This window comes from Podarcis filfolensis (assembly GCF_964270895.1).
Source record: "Podarcis filfolensis genome assembly, chromosome: 9".
NCBI classification, from domain to species: Eukaryota; Metazoa; Chordata; class Lepidosauria; order Squamata; family Lacertidae; genus Podarcis; species Podarcis filfolensis.
In genome coordinates, this window is record NC_139610.1 from 25,360,574 (window position 1) to 25,373,196 (window position 12,623).

The 12,623-nt window shown below is 42.2% G+C and overlaps 1 long non-coding RNA gene across 1 annotated transcript; it reads left to right on the forward strand.

Annotated features, from left to right (window-relative positions):
- The first annotated feature begins 750 nt into the window (after positions 1-750).
- On the forward strand, positions 751-12,001 carry LOC310770364. The gene is made up of 2 exons (XR_014552113.1): positions 751-837; positions 11,805-12,001. It is a non-coding gene; the product is annotated as an uncharacterized lncRNA (long non-coding RNA).
- The last annotated feature ends 622 nt before the right edge of the window (positions 12,002-12,623 follow it).

Below are 12,623 nucleotides of genomic sequence, written 5' to 3' on the forward strand. Positions count from 1 at the left end.
ACTGACAAACACAGAAGGGGATTAGACAAATTCATGGAGGGGAAGGCTCTCGATGGTTACTAATTGTGATGCCTTACAATGCAACCAGGATAAAAAAATCCATGTGAAAATTCATCAACATTTTAGTGTGAATTTCTCGTAATGAACACATTTACTATGTACTTTTGACTAATGCACACATTTCTGCAAGCTATCGCTCCTAAAATAATGCATTTATGTATGATTGTTTATTAATATCTTGTTTTTTGTGCACACTGTTCCCAAATATTTTTGTAAATATTGGTTGGATGGTTGCATCGAAAAATTCAGATAAGTGCAAGTTTTGAGGGGTAGCTGTATTTTGGTTTGGAAAGTGTGAATTTGATAGATTAGCCTTCAAATGAGTACTGAATTGAAATTCTCTTCCATCCCTAACAGACATACAAGCAGATCTGGAAACAATCTGGTAGCACACTTTCCTCTACTTGTTCATCCTTTGAACGCCTTCTTTTAAAATTGCATTTTATGGCTTGGATACAGGGTTTTGCATGCATGGTTTATCCCCGCTGTACAAGGTGATAAATTAGCACACATGGAACTGATCACAGTCCGCACACATAATTTGTGGAATGGTAGCTTACATTGTATATCTTCCCATGAATTGCAACACATCCACAAACACATTGATGCAATGCTGGTCATGCAGGTCAGTGTTATCAGCTTTAAAAGTGATGATGAACTGTTTACACCATTCTCTCCCCCCCCAGAGGCTGAGTGGATAGTTACATAGCCCCTCACCCTGCAATTCGGGCAGTTTCCTGATCCTAAATCCAGCTCCGGGCTTCACCTTCTATCAGAGTGAGTTGAACTGGTTCTCAACGGTAGACTTGCTGCATTCCAAGTGACAGGTGTAACTCTGGAGAATTCACCCATGACTTTTAACAGCAACAAGAGACATGGCTCTGAGTGTTGTGCAATTTCAAGGAGTTCCTGCATGCTTCAAAACTTACACACACACCCCACTATACTTGAGTAGCCATGTAAATTGGCTTATGTTTTATTGACTTCATATTTTCTGGTACTTTCTAACAGGATCGTGTGCCAACCTTCCTATCCCGTGCTATATTTCCACAGGTGCATTCAGAATGACATCCATTTGATGGAGACACATTAGTCAAACCTGACGCTGACATTTTCTATTTATAGAGTCACATAAGCGCATGCAGTTTTGAAAATTAGGGCTTACTTTTTCCGGTGTAAAACTGAAATGGTGCTGCCATAGGAATCCTGACATGATTTACTGCCAGCAAACGTGACCCCATGCTAAGCCTATTGGACCAGCGTACACCTGATGCTTGCTAGTAGTTGCCGCTCTCTGTAACTCAGTAACTCATTAAAAGAGAGAGAGAGAGCAAAGCACACAGCGAAATAGTTACCACATGCTGGAAAATTAGCAATGTGGCATTCAAGCTTTTGTGTGGCATTGGATCAACAGATGGAAAAAGTTAAGTATCGGCCTCGGTGCCCTGCATGTGTTTGCTCGAAGTGAATGAAAAGCTTATAAGGCGTGACATTATTTAATTTTTATAAAGTCTGTCACATCCAGAGAGATTTACAACACTTGCTTTAAAAATATCTCCTGCAGGTGCCTTCTGAACGTGTTCCAATTCAAACATTCCTGTGTGCACTTAAGCGACTGGACCCTATACCGCAGTATTTAAATCAAGTGCCATAGTAAAATGATTTAGGGTAATCCAATAGCATTTGAGGGATTTGGGTTGCAATATACAAGCAAAGAAGTACTTAGATATAATCTTCCAAAAACTGTTGAGTGATGTTGCAAAGGCCATGCTGGCTGGTTTGTACTATGTGCTTAGCCTGGACATCATTCATTTGTAAGTGCCTGTTTCTGGTCCAAACCTCCACAATGTGTGACCCAAATGCAGCCCACCAGCCATGTATGATGATACACCAGAGGCTCTATAAACCTCTTGATACTGCTGCCTGCCTGAGTGTGGTCACCTTCTTCATTGTAGGTCTTGGGATGTGCGTGTGTGTTACAAGTTGTGTTGGCCAATTCTACAGTATGGTCTTGATTCCAATAACTCAAATGTATTGGAATGCAAGCATGCATTCATACTGCAGCTGTGATGCTACAATGGAAGTGAGGAAGGGGAAGTAACTCACATAAGAGGTACCAGATAACATGGGATGCTGGAGGTGCTACAGTCACTAATTTGGATTGTGGCACCTCAGCTGATCTTGCTATTCCATGTGGACAAATCGCAGCAACCTCGGGCTCAGTACATTACTGAAATGGATGCCTGTGGGCACGATGGACATCTGAAGGTGGCTTGGACAGGTAGGTCATATAGGATTTGCAAGACTTTGGATAGCTCCAAGCAGACATCTTGCCCCCAAAAGCCCTGGAACTCAACCTTATCTTTCTTGGGCTCTACTATGCTTCCTAGGCTCTACCCACTTCTTGAAGAGTGTGGGGCCTTCAAGGTATGAGAGACAGCATTCAATCACTTCCAATACTGTGCATGGTTTTTGCTGGTAAACATGAACATGAGATGATGAGGCAATGAGATGTTGTAAATGGCAGTAACTGACCATTACCGTTGCTGCATTCACACAGCAGCTTAATAATAATAATAATAATAATAATAATAATAATAATAATTATACCCCACCCATCTGACTGGGTTTCCCCAGCCACTCTGGACAGCTTACAGCATATATAAAAACATAATAAAACATCAAACATTAAAAATTTCCTGATACAGGGCTGCCTTCAGATGTCTTCTAAAAGTTTTCTAGTTCTTTATCTCCTTGACATCTGAAGGGAGAGCGTTCCACAGGGAGGGCACTACTACCAAGGAGGCCCTTTGCCTGGTTCTCTGTAACTTCATTTCTCGCAGTGAGGGAACCAGCAGAAGACCCTCAGAGGAGGACTTCAGTGTCTGGGCTGAGTGATGGGGGTGGAGACGTTCCTTCAGGTATACTGGGCTGAGGCCGTATCCCATTGTTTCCCAAACTGTTAATTTCCACATTAAATTTGAGCTTTCACATGACGAAAAAACTACTTCCAGAAAACTAATGAAATATAGTGCATGTTTAATACTCATTTCCACATTTCTTTTTATTCCAGAAAAATACATTTGCAGCCCCCTTAACCCAGAAAATCATGGGAGTAAAGGGACAAAATTTGGGGTGATATAAAAGCGCACAGTTATTTCCTACCTTTTAAAATGATGGAATCTTTGGAGAACATGTGCATGTGCAGAAAGAGTGGGGGTGTAGCAGTGTTGGATATTTGTTGTTGTGTCACACCATACCCACTGGTGTGAATGAAATTTAGCATGACATGCCAGTTTATCTGTCAAAAAGTCACCGTTCTATTACATTATAGGTACTGCAGTGTGAAAGGAACATCAGAAAACAGGGCAGAAGTGCTAGCTTTATAATCAGGAAAACTAATGCAATATTCCCCATGTCTGAAAGCACACCCTGAGTTCTAATAATATTTATTGAAAAATGTTATGTCAAGAAACTTTGGTCGCATCTATGCTTTTGCTATACAGGGGAAAAGGTCATTCTTCCCACCAGGTAGGTGAGATGATAATTCCCCATAAAATTTGTTTTCTAAAATCAAATGGCAGTTTTGCATTTTGAAAGGTAATGGTTCTCCGTAGCATCACATTTGAAGGACTGAAAAGGGATAATAATAGGCTACTCTTCCAAGGTACCTTGGACATTTTTATTGTTTTCGATTATTTATTTATTTCATAACATTTATACCCTGCTTGATTGTAAAACAACAACAACATCAAAGCAGCTTACAAAAGATAAAACAGTAAAACCCAGAAAAAAATTACGAACCTAAAATAAAACATACAAAAGTTAAAATACGAAAACAGATTAAAATTTACCTCAACTTTCTAAGCATCTGATTGGGCTTGTCTTAACAGGGATGCTTGGGAGCACATGCTAAGGATTCCCTGAGACCTTTAGTGATCTCTCAACTACAGATTGCAGGGTTATTTGTTTTAGTCGTAACATAAAATATATACATGTTCACTCGAAAGCAGGCTCCCACTCTGGTGGCGACCAGACCCAGCCCTGCTTGGGCCTCTGGTATCGTAGTAAACATCAGACCTTCAGGTCATTCAAGTGGGTTATATGAGAGGAACTCATGACAGTTACTCCATCTTGAGTTTGCAGTGTACCTCTTACCCTTAATGGTGAACTCGCTTGATCCCTGCAGCGTCAAATGACAACAAGCAAGTGGGGGAAAGCTATTGGGGATCTAGCATCACAGACAGCAACTCCCTTATCATTTCACATTCCTTCAGGCACCACACTTTTCAAAGGAATCAGTTCACGCATTCAGCTACCAGTGATCAAATGTAGGGAAGTGATTATTTATGTGTTGGAATCAGCCAATGGTTTTTCTTTTAAAAACAACAATTTCATCTGTGTGATCACTGATCAGTGACTGCTTTGCTACTCTCTCGAGTGCCAGGTGGGATTGCTAAGATGAATATTCATGATCTAGAACTCTTATTGTTTAATTCATTCGAGTCTTCTACAAAAAGCTTCCCTCACAAGCATGTTTGAACTGGGTAAAAAGTGGCACTTATTTACAATGGGAAAGATAATTTTATGCCAGATAAGTGCGGAAATTTCGACTCCCACAGGTATAGTGTCACAGGCTGGAAAATATAACAATCCTTTCATTGATAAGCTTTTTCGGCTTGTGCTATGACACCTTTGACTGTCAGCGTTTAGCTATTACTTATATTCGTTTGAAGTAGCTGCCAGGCGATCAAAAGCCTGGAAGAGCGGCTCAGTTTAACTACCTGTAAACATCAGGGGTCTTTAACTTGAGCACTTTCTTTTTATTATTATTTTCTGAGTTTTATGATAATGTAAAAATGAAAAGTAGAGCAGGCATTGTCAGGAAGTTGAACTGTACTCCTGAGGCTGGCTCCGGATGCATTGCATATTGCAAATTAGGCAGAAAGAGGTGACTTTTCAGCCTGGCCAATGTAGCTATTATTGGCAGGTGCTGAACCTTTTCTACAGCAAAGTTAACCTACTCACCCCTATTGCTCATTTGTTGTGTAAGGTCACTCAGCAAAGGTGCTTGAAATGAGATGAGACTATCCAGATAAGATCACCGGAAAAAGGATGATTATGCTTTAGCTGCCAGTAGACTTAACTTGGAAGAAAATTAACCATTTTGAGGATTTCTTCTTTTATACTTACAGGCCTTTCTGGCTTTTTTAACCCAGTTCAGTTAAAACGTTCAGAGTCAGAAACTAGTTTCAAATCCTAGTTAAATTCTGGCCATGGTCATCATTCAATCTAACAGCAGATGCAACACTTACCATGGTACACAGTGGAAGAGGAATTTAAGAACATAACTCAGTGGTACAGCACATGCTTTGAATGCAGAATATCCTAGGTTCAATCTTCAGCATCTCCAGGAAGAGCTAAAAAAGACTCCTGCCTGGAAAGCCACATAGATGGCACTAAGCTAGATGGACCAATGACCTGACCAGGGCCAGCCCATCCACGAGGCAAGGTGAAATGATCGCCTCAAGCAGCAGAATCCACGGGGGCAGCACATCCTGATGCAAATCTTTATTCCCCCTTGTTCTTGTTGTAGATCTTCACTCACCCCTTCTTCTCTGGTAGGGAGGGTGGTAGTAGTATTTTTGTGGGTCACCTCAGGTGCCAAAATGTCTTGGGCTGGCCTTGGGTCTCACTGTATAAAGTAGTTTCCTATATTTCTTTTGTATCAAATTAAACGCCCATCAGTACCAGCTTTCTGTTTCCCTCAGTGGCCAAATGCATTCAGAAAGCCCACTAGGGGAGGTTGAAGGCAATGGGACTTCTCTGGTGCTTCTGCTCAACAACTGATATTATGTGGCTTTCTTTCTCTGAATCTGGGGTTTTCATGAAGCAAAATTGCTAGTAGCTATTGATGGATCAAGCTTCCACAAATTTGTCTAGTACCCTTTTAAAGCTATCTAAATTAATGGACGCTACAATACTTTGTGGTGGTGGATTCCATAAATGAATGTGTACATTAGGTGAAGAAATTCTTCTCTTCATATGTCCTGAATCTGCTGCCCACCAAGTTCACTCGTTGATCGTAAGCTCTAAGTACTATGAGGAAGTGAAAGAGAAAATAATCTGCCAGACCTCTTTGTCCGCACTATGCATAATTATATAGACCTCTCTTAGGATTGCTCTCCTCTCCACACCTTATTCGCCTTTTTGATAAACTGAAAAGCCCCAAGCAAGTCCTTGTAGAGAATGTGTTTTGTTTGGGAGGGATGAAGTGGGAGAGGAAGTAAACCTTTGCAAGACTCCTGAATGATGGTTGCAAGGTGAAGGAAGAGAGCTGCCCAGGGCACTGGCGGAGGAAGAGGAGTGCGGAGGGAGTGCACCGCCCCCGACAGCGTGATCCTGGTGGGGTGCCATCGCGGCTGCCCCCCGCCCACGCTGGACGCCACGCCCCTGTAGGTGGTGTGCCCTGCCCCCGCCTGCTCTCCGCTCCCTGGTGCTAGAGCATGAAGCTCCACCACTGGCCCTGGGAATGACCATGCTTTCTCCTGAGGCATTATTGCATTTGATCAGAAACATACCAGCAGATGTGTGTCTTCTGACCCCGATCTGCCCTAAATGGTGCCCCAGCTGGCCATTTTTTTAAAATTAAAAAAGCCATTCTATCTACAATCTGATCAAAATCAAAGGGGATGGTGTTTGAGTAGGCTATGCTGATGTTTTGCTGGCATTTTGGGGTGTGTGTGTGATCTTTTAAAATGCATAGGTATTCATAGGGTGTCAAACCATTAAATCTCTTTGCAACAGTTCCCTTTTTTTGCAACCATCTTTATGCTCCCAGACAAAAGTTTAATTTTAGATCTGATAAGTTGGTTTTCTTTATAGAGCAGTCTTTGAGTTCCCCTTGAAAGCATCCCCTTGTCAGATAATAACCATAGCTCCATGGTTGACTGGGAATATTAAATTCTAACATTTCCACCTATCATTTTTCAGATATTCAAAAGTGATCGCTTCAGGCACTTCAGCTTTAATGATGCATGTTATGTCAGCCGTCGACTCCCCTGCCTCCCCCTTTTGCTATACAGAGGGTGGTTGCTGCTTTTGTTCTAGGGGCTCTTCCAGATGAGAGGTTATTGAGGAATGGCCACGCCTTGTCCATTCACATTTGATGGAGGTCCAGATGACATCACCATCCTTGTGCAATCAGCCTATATTTTCCCCAGGGATTGCCCTGTGTGTCCCTCTCCCACAGAAAATCTGATAAACATAAATAGAATGGAGCCATAATGGAAACTCTGCAGATGGAAAGGATCCTTATTGCCATTTTTGCTTCCATTTTAAAGGCTCTTCTTGCTGGTTTCCACCTGATTAAATGCTTCCTCACTCCACTAGTGCTAATCCGATTGGTCGCCTAATTAGAGAATTCCTATTGCCTAGTTTGTGCATTTTTAATTGATCCAGCTACAAAGAGGGAAAGAATGGTGGTTTCTTACAACATGCAGAATTTTAACTTTCTTTTTAAAAAAGCACAGTAATTGCACACTCAGAGGGAAAGTTGCTTTGCATAAGCTTGTTTACTGTCTCATGTTGGAAAGGGGGAACAAGTTCCAGAAATGATTAAGCAACATAGCAAATTGTGCAAGGAGGGGAAAAGGGGCTGTAGTGTAGGTGCTCTGTTGCAATTCAAGATGCAGCATAAAATGGAAAAGGAAGAACTGGAGAATGCTGAGCCTTCTGTCCACCCCAGGTTAATTTTTGTGTGAATGCTTCCTTTGCCTTTTTGTTCGTCTCGCCCCAACTCTTTTCTAATACAGTATAATAAAATACATGCAGCTAGAGACAAACGTATCTCCTCTCTGTTCTAGAACGCAAGCCTGTTAAGAGGTAGCATTTGTGCAGCCAGGGCCAGAGGCTCGAATAGCTGACTTATGGTTATATGCCTTCAGAAGCAGGAGGAGACTGCCAGGAGTGTAACTCAGGAGACAGAGAAGCTCCCAGGTTAACCCTGCTTCCTCCTAGTCTCTCTCCTTAGAATGGTATGTGCCTCCCAGCTAAAAAAATAATGCTAATTGTAAAATGGGGAGGGGTGCAACAACTGAAATGGTCAAGCCCAGAGGAGACCCATTGATGGCCTGCTGCTTGGCAGGCCCTCAAAAATCTTGACCTTGTTTTGAGCATTTGCGCAAACTATCTAGAGCAAAGACACAATCTTAAGGCTGAAGCACTTCCAGTAATTAAACTCTAGGTAAGCTACCTGGAAATCACTTGGGGAACCATGCCAGCATTCCTGTCCAGATCTTAATTAAAGAAGAGCAAGCTAGCAGTGAGTGGTGTTATTAGCAGAGTTAATGCACACTTTCCGAGAGTTGTGTGCATCATACTGCCTCAAACTTTCATCTGGATATTATCTTGCGGGCTGTATCATGAAGCAAGAGCTCATTCCACAAACCAAATTGTTCTAATAAAGCTATTAACACATTGCCAAAAAGCAAGAAAAGTGTCTCCCAAAAAGGGGACAGATTTACATAAAATGTACATGCTAATTTTTATCTATGGATGCAAGTTCAGAAGTAATTAGTGCAATTGAAAAAGAAATATATCTCACTGCAGAGTGGAAGAGCGCTGGCACTTCCAGTCGGTCAGTTTTTCGCATCACATACCGTCAGGTTGAGATTGAGCAGTTAAAGTTGATTTGGAGGTCTTGTGCAACAAACCCACTTCCCCAAAAGGCTGGACTTCTTGAAATGTGGAAAGTGCCCTTGAAAGTTTGGGAGCATTTGTTTTGGCGCACCATTATCTAACCTCCCCCAAGCAAGTTGGAATGAATGCTCATTAAATAGGCAACATATGGGGACATTCGTGAATGCATGAAGCGGTTGACATGGCAGGTGACCATAGAAATGTAGAGACTAGGGCTCTGCTGTTGGCTGTTTGATGTATCGGCACAGCAGTAGACAGCACCCACATCCAGTTTGGCTGAATGCACCTTGCCAAATGGCTCCAGTTGGATTGCACACCTGAATGGGAATACCCTCGTGCGGCAGTGCTGTGCATAAGCATTCATAAAGCACAGCATTGGCAGCACATGCATGCACACCACATCCACAGTGCAGCTGCCGCTCTAAAGTAATGCCTCAGTTGCACATGTGCATTAAGACAGATTGTGTACTAACAGGAGGTGAAATAACAGGCTTTGTTGGCATCCCTCCCCGCTGGCTTTCTGTCCTTCAGCTCTGGCAACAGATCAAAAGGGTAAGACATGGTGGGAGCAGCAACCTGACATCCAGTGCAAAGCTTGCAAGCACTAAGACAGTGTTGACCTCCTCTGAAGTACTACCCACTGAATGAAACTCTTAAGAAATACAGTCATACCTTGGTTTTGGAATGGCTTAGTTCCTGAAAGTTTTGGCTCCTAAATGTCACAAACCCGGAAGTGACTGGGCTTCTGCAGCTTCCAATTGGCTGCAGGAGCTTCTGGCAGCCAATCAGAAGCCGTGCTTTGGTTTCCAAATGTTTTTGAAATTGAGCAGACTTCCGGAACGGATTTCGTTCAACTTCCAAGGTATGACTGTACACAGAATTAACTCCTGTACCATTTCCATACAATTTTAAGCACATCTATCTATCTATCTATCTATCTATCTATCTATCTATCATCTATCATCTATCTATCTATCTATCTATCATCTATCTATCTATCATCTATGTTTCTGTTTATCTGATACTGCTTCTTGATTCAGAATAGGTAGTCTACATCCTCATCAGATTGATAAAGGTGCAATAAAAGCACAGCTCCATCACAAAAGGCCCCTTTTCTCTAGAGGGGCCTGAGCAGTGTGCCCGTTAATGCAACTCTCCTAAAGAGAAGCCCTTGCTTGTGATTATAGTTTATCTGCTCTTGGCACCTGTAGGAATGCCATGCAATACTGCACCTGCCTTGCACTGAAAAGGCGATTGCAGAATTGACAACACTTGCTTGCACTTATACCCACTGGAATCCCCACCAAGGTCCGTAAGGAACCCTATCTCTCTCCTCTCATGTCTCCAAGAAGTTGTAAAGCATTATGCCCTTAGTCCCGCATGAACGAGTTCTTTGAACAGTCTGGTGCGATAAAAAATTTAAGCAATAATTTAGACAAGACATAATTAAGTGAACAGGGCTAATAAAACTCAGTTGGAATATTGTCAAGATATAAAAATGTGAATACCCCCTGAAGTATACTTGTTCAATGATGTCTGCCCATTCAAGAATAGAGGTCCCTTCACTTGAATACACGTTTGCTGTCATTTTGTGATGGCTTAGCTAATGGGACATCCCTGTTCCTGTTGAATATTTCATTAGCATAGGTTTCTCACTTGTCGCAGTTGTCAAAAGCATCACAGTTGATATGGCTTCTTAGTCCTGAAGCTTGCATTTTTTCTGGTCTGTTGAACAGCCTCTGGTTTAGACTGTAGGATTGCAAAAAGGACAAGTGTCCAAATCGGCTGTCTCCAACATTTGTATGTAGTTTCCAATGTGCACACCTAAGTTAAGACAAGTCTAGGCTTGAATCAATTCACTTTCCGCACTGAGGCCTGCCTGAAGCTCTCTATGTGACACTTTCTAATATCCAACATTTCCTTTCCTATGTTTATTCCTTATAATGCAGTTTTGCAACTCCAGGTTATTTTTTCCATTATCATTCGTAAAACACCCATATTCTCTGGGTGCTTAACAGGAATAATAATATCATTATCAACAGCAGCAACAAATAAGGAATATTGCAGTGTGGTTCTTGTTCAGTGTACCAGCCAGCTGTGCTCTTTTTGAGAACACTCCATTCCACACCACGCCCAACTAAGCATTTTGTGGCCACTGAGCAAGCTCAGTCCTCATTGGGCTGGGAGGGGGAGTCTAAAGGTTTTTGCTACTTCTGCAAAATAAGATTTCCCCATTGTGCTGATACCCCCTCCTTGTTTCTCAGTGGCCTGTTTTGGCTACCACCCTGTTAATACTCATCAGCTGAGTTCACCATTAGAGGGTGAAACCAACAAACAAATATAGAGGTTTTTTACTATGTTTAGGATTGCACTGCAAACAGGCAGCCGGTTTGAGCATTCTGCTTCCATGGAACTGGGTAATTCCTACGAAATAAAAATGCATTTTCTTATAACCAGGTACCACACAAAAAAGAAGTAAAGATCATACCAGTGATGCTTACAATTACATTGTAAGGCAGGCCATACTTATCATCACCCTCGTCTTGCAAACACAGGGACTAGCATAAAAGAATGGCTTAACTTGGGCCCGTTCGTGTTTGGTTCAGTGTTGAACACAAAATTGGGGGTGAACAGCACCTTCATTTCCTGGCTGTGGGGCAGGGATCGCAAATGTGATGCTCTGCAAATGTTGTGGACGGCAACTCCTGTCAGCCCCAGACAACATGGCCAATGGTCAGGAATGTTGGGAATTGTAGTCTAAAACCTCTGGAGGGCACCATGTTGGCTACTTTAGAGGCACCTGGCTGGTTGCTCTTGGAAATGGAAAGTTGGACTAGATGGGCCCTTGACCTGCTCCATAAAGACAATGACTATTTTCATATATACTGACCAGCCTTTTGGCTTTGAAAGCACCAGGTGCCTATTCTATAGGAAAGGTGACTATTCAATTGATAGCAGTGCCCACAGCCAGCATATCTCTCCTTTATGGCTGTTGTCACTCAGTCTACTCACCCTTTCAATTTCTCCTCTTGTCCACCGCATAGGACTTGTAAGTAAGGAAAACAAATGAGAAATGGCAAACCTTATGGGTACATTCTTTTGGACGGCCTTTTATACGTGTCAGTTCGATTACACAAATGGAAAGGGAAGGATGTTGGATGGATGAAGAGGACGTATGTGTTGACATTTGGCACTTTTTACTTGTGATGAGAAAAGAAATGAATAAAAATGGTAAAGCCCAGCGATGACCCCATTTATGTCAATCTCTATCTGCCTAAGAGTTTAACTATCATGGGATTGCTGATGGTGGAGGGAGAGAGAGAATGAGAATTTATTACGGCTGTATCCTGCAATGACCTTTTGCTTCCTGAGTGATAGATCAAGAGTGGAGATAAAGGTCATGTCATAAGACAGCTATCAAATCCTTCCATTAGCTGATCATCTGTATTATTTATAAAGTCCTTTTCTGAAAGGCACCCTTGGATGTTGTGTAAAGGCGCTCCAATGAGAACAAGGCAACACAACCACACCTAAGGAAAACAAACCCAGTGTGATTTGCCGGAAAGAACAACTAAATAACATAAAATATATGCTGTGTAGATAAAACGGAGCAGGGACCAAAACAACAACAAAAAAAAAAAGAATGAGGAATCAAGAGTCCAAAAAAGTCTCCAGGTCTTTAAAAGGTGTTAAAAACTGGATATTGTCTCTGCCTCTTGAACTACCCAGGGAAGCACATTCCAAAGGGCAGGTTCTACAACGGAGAAAGCCTTCTTCTGTCTTGAACCAAGCGACAGTCCTCTGGTCATTGAATGAGCAGCATGGCTTCTCTGGAAGATCTTGAGACTTGGCTTAGCATGTAC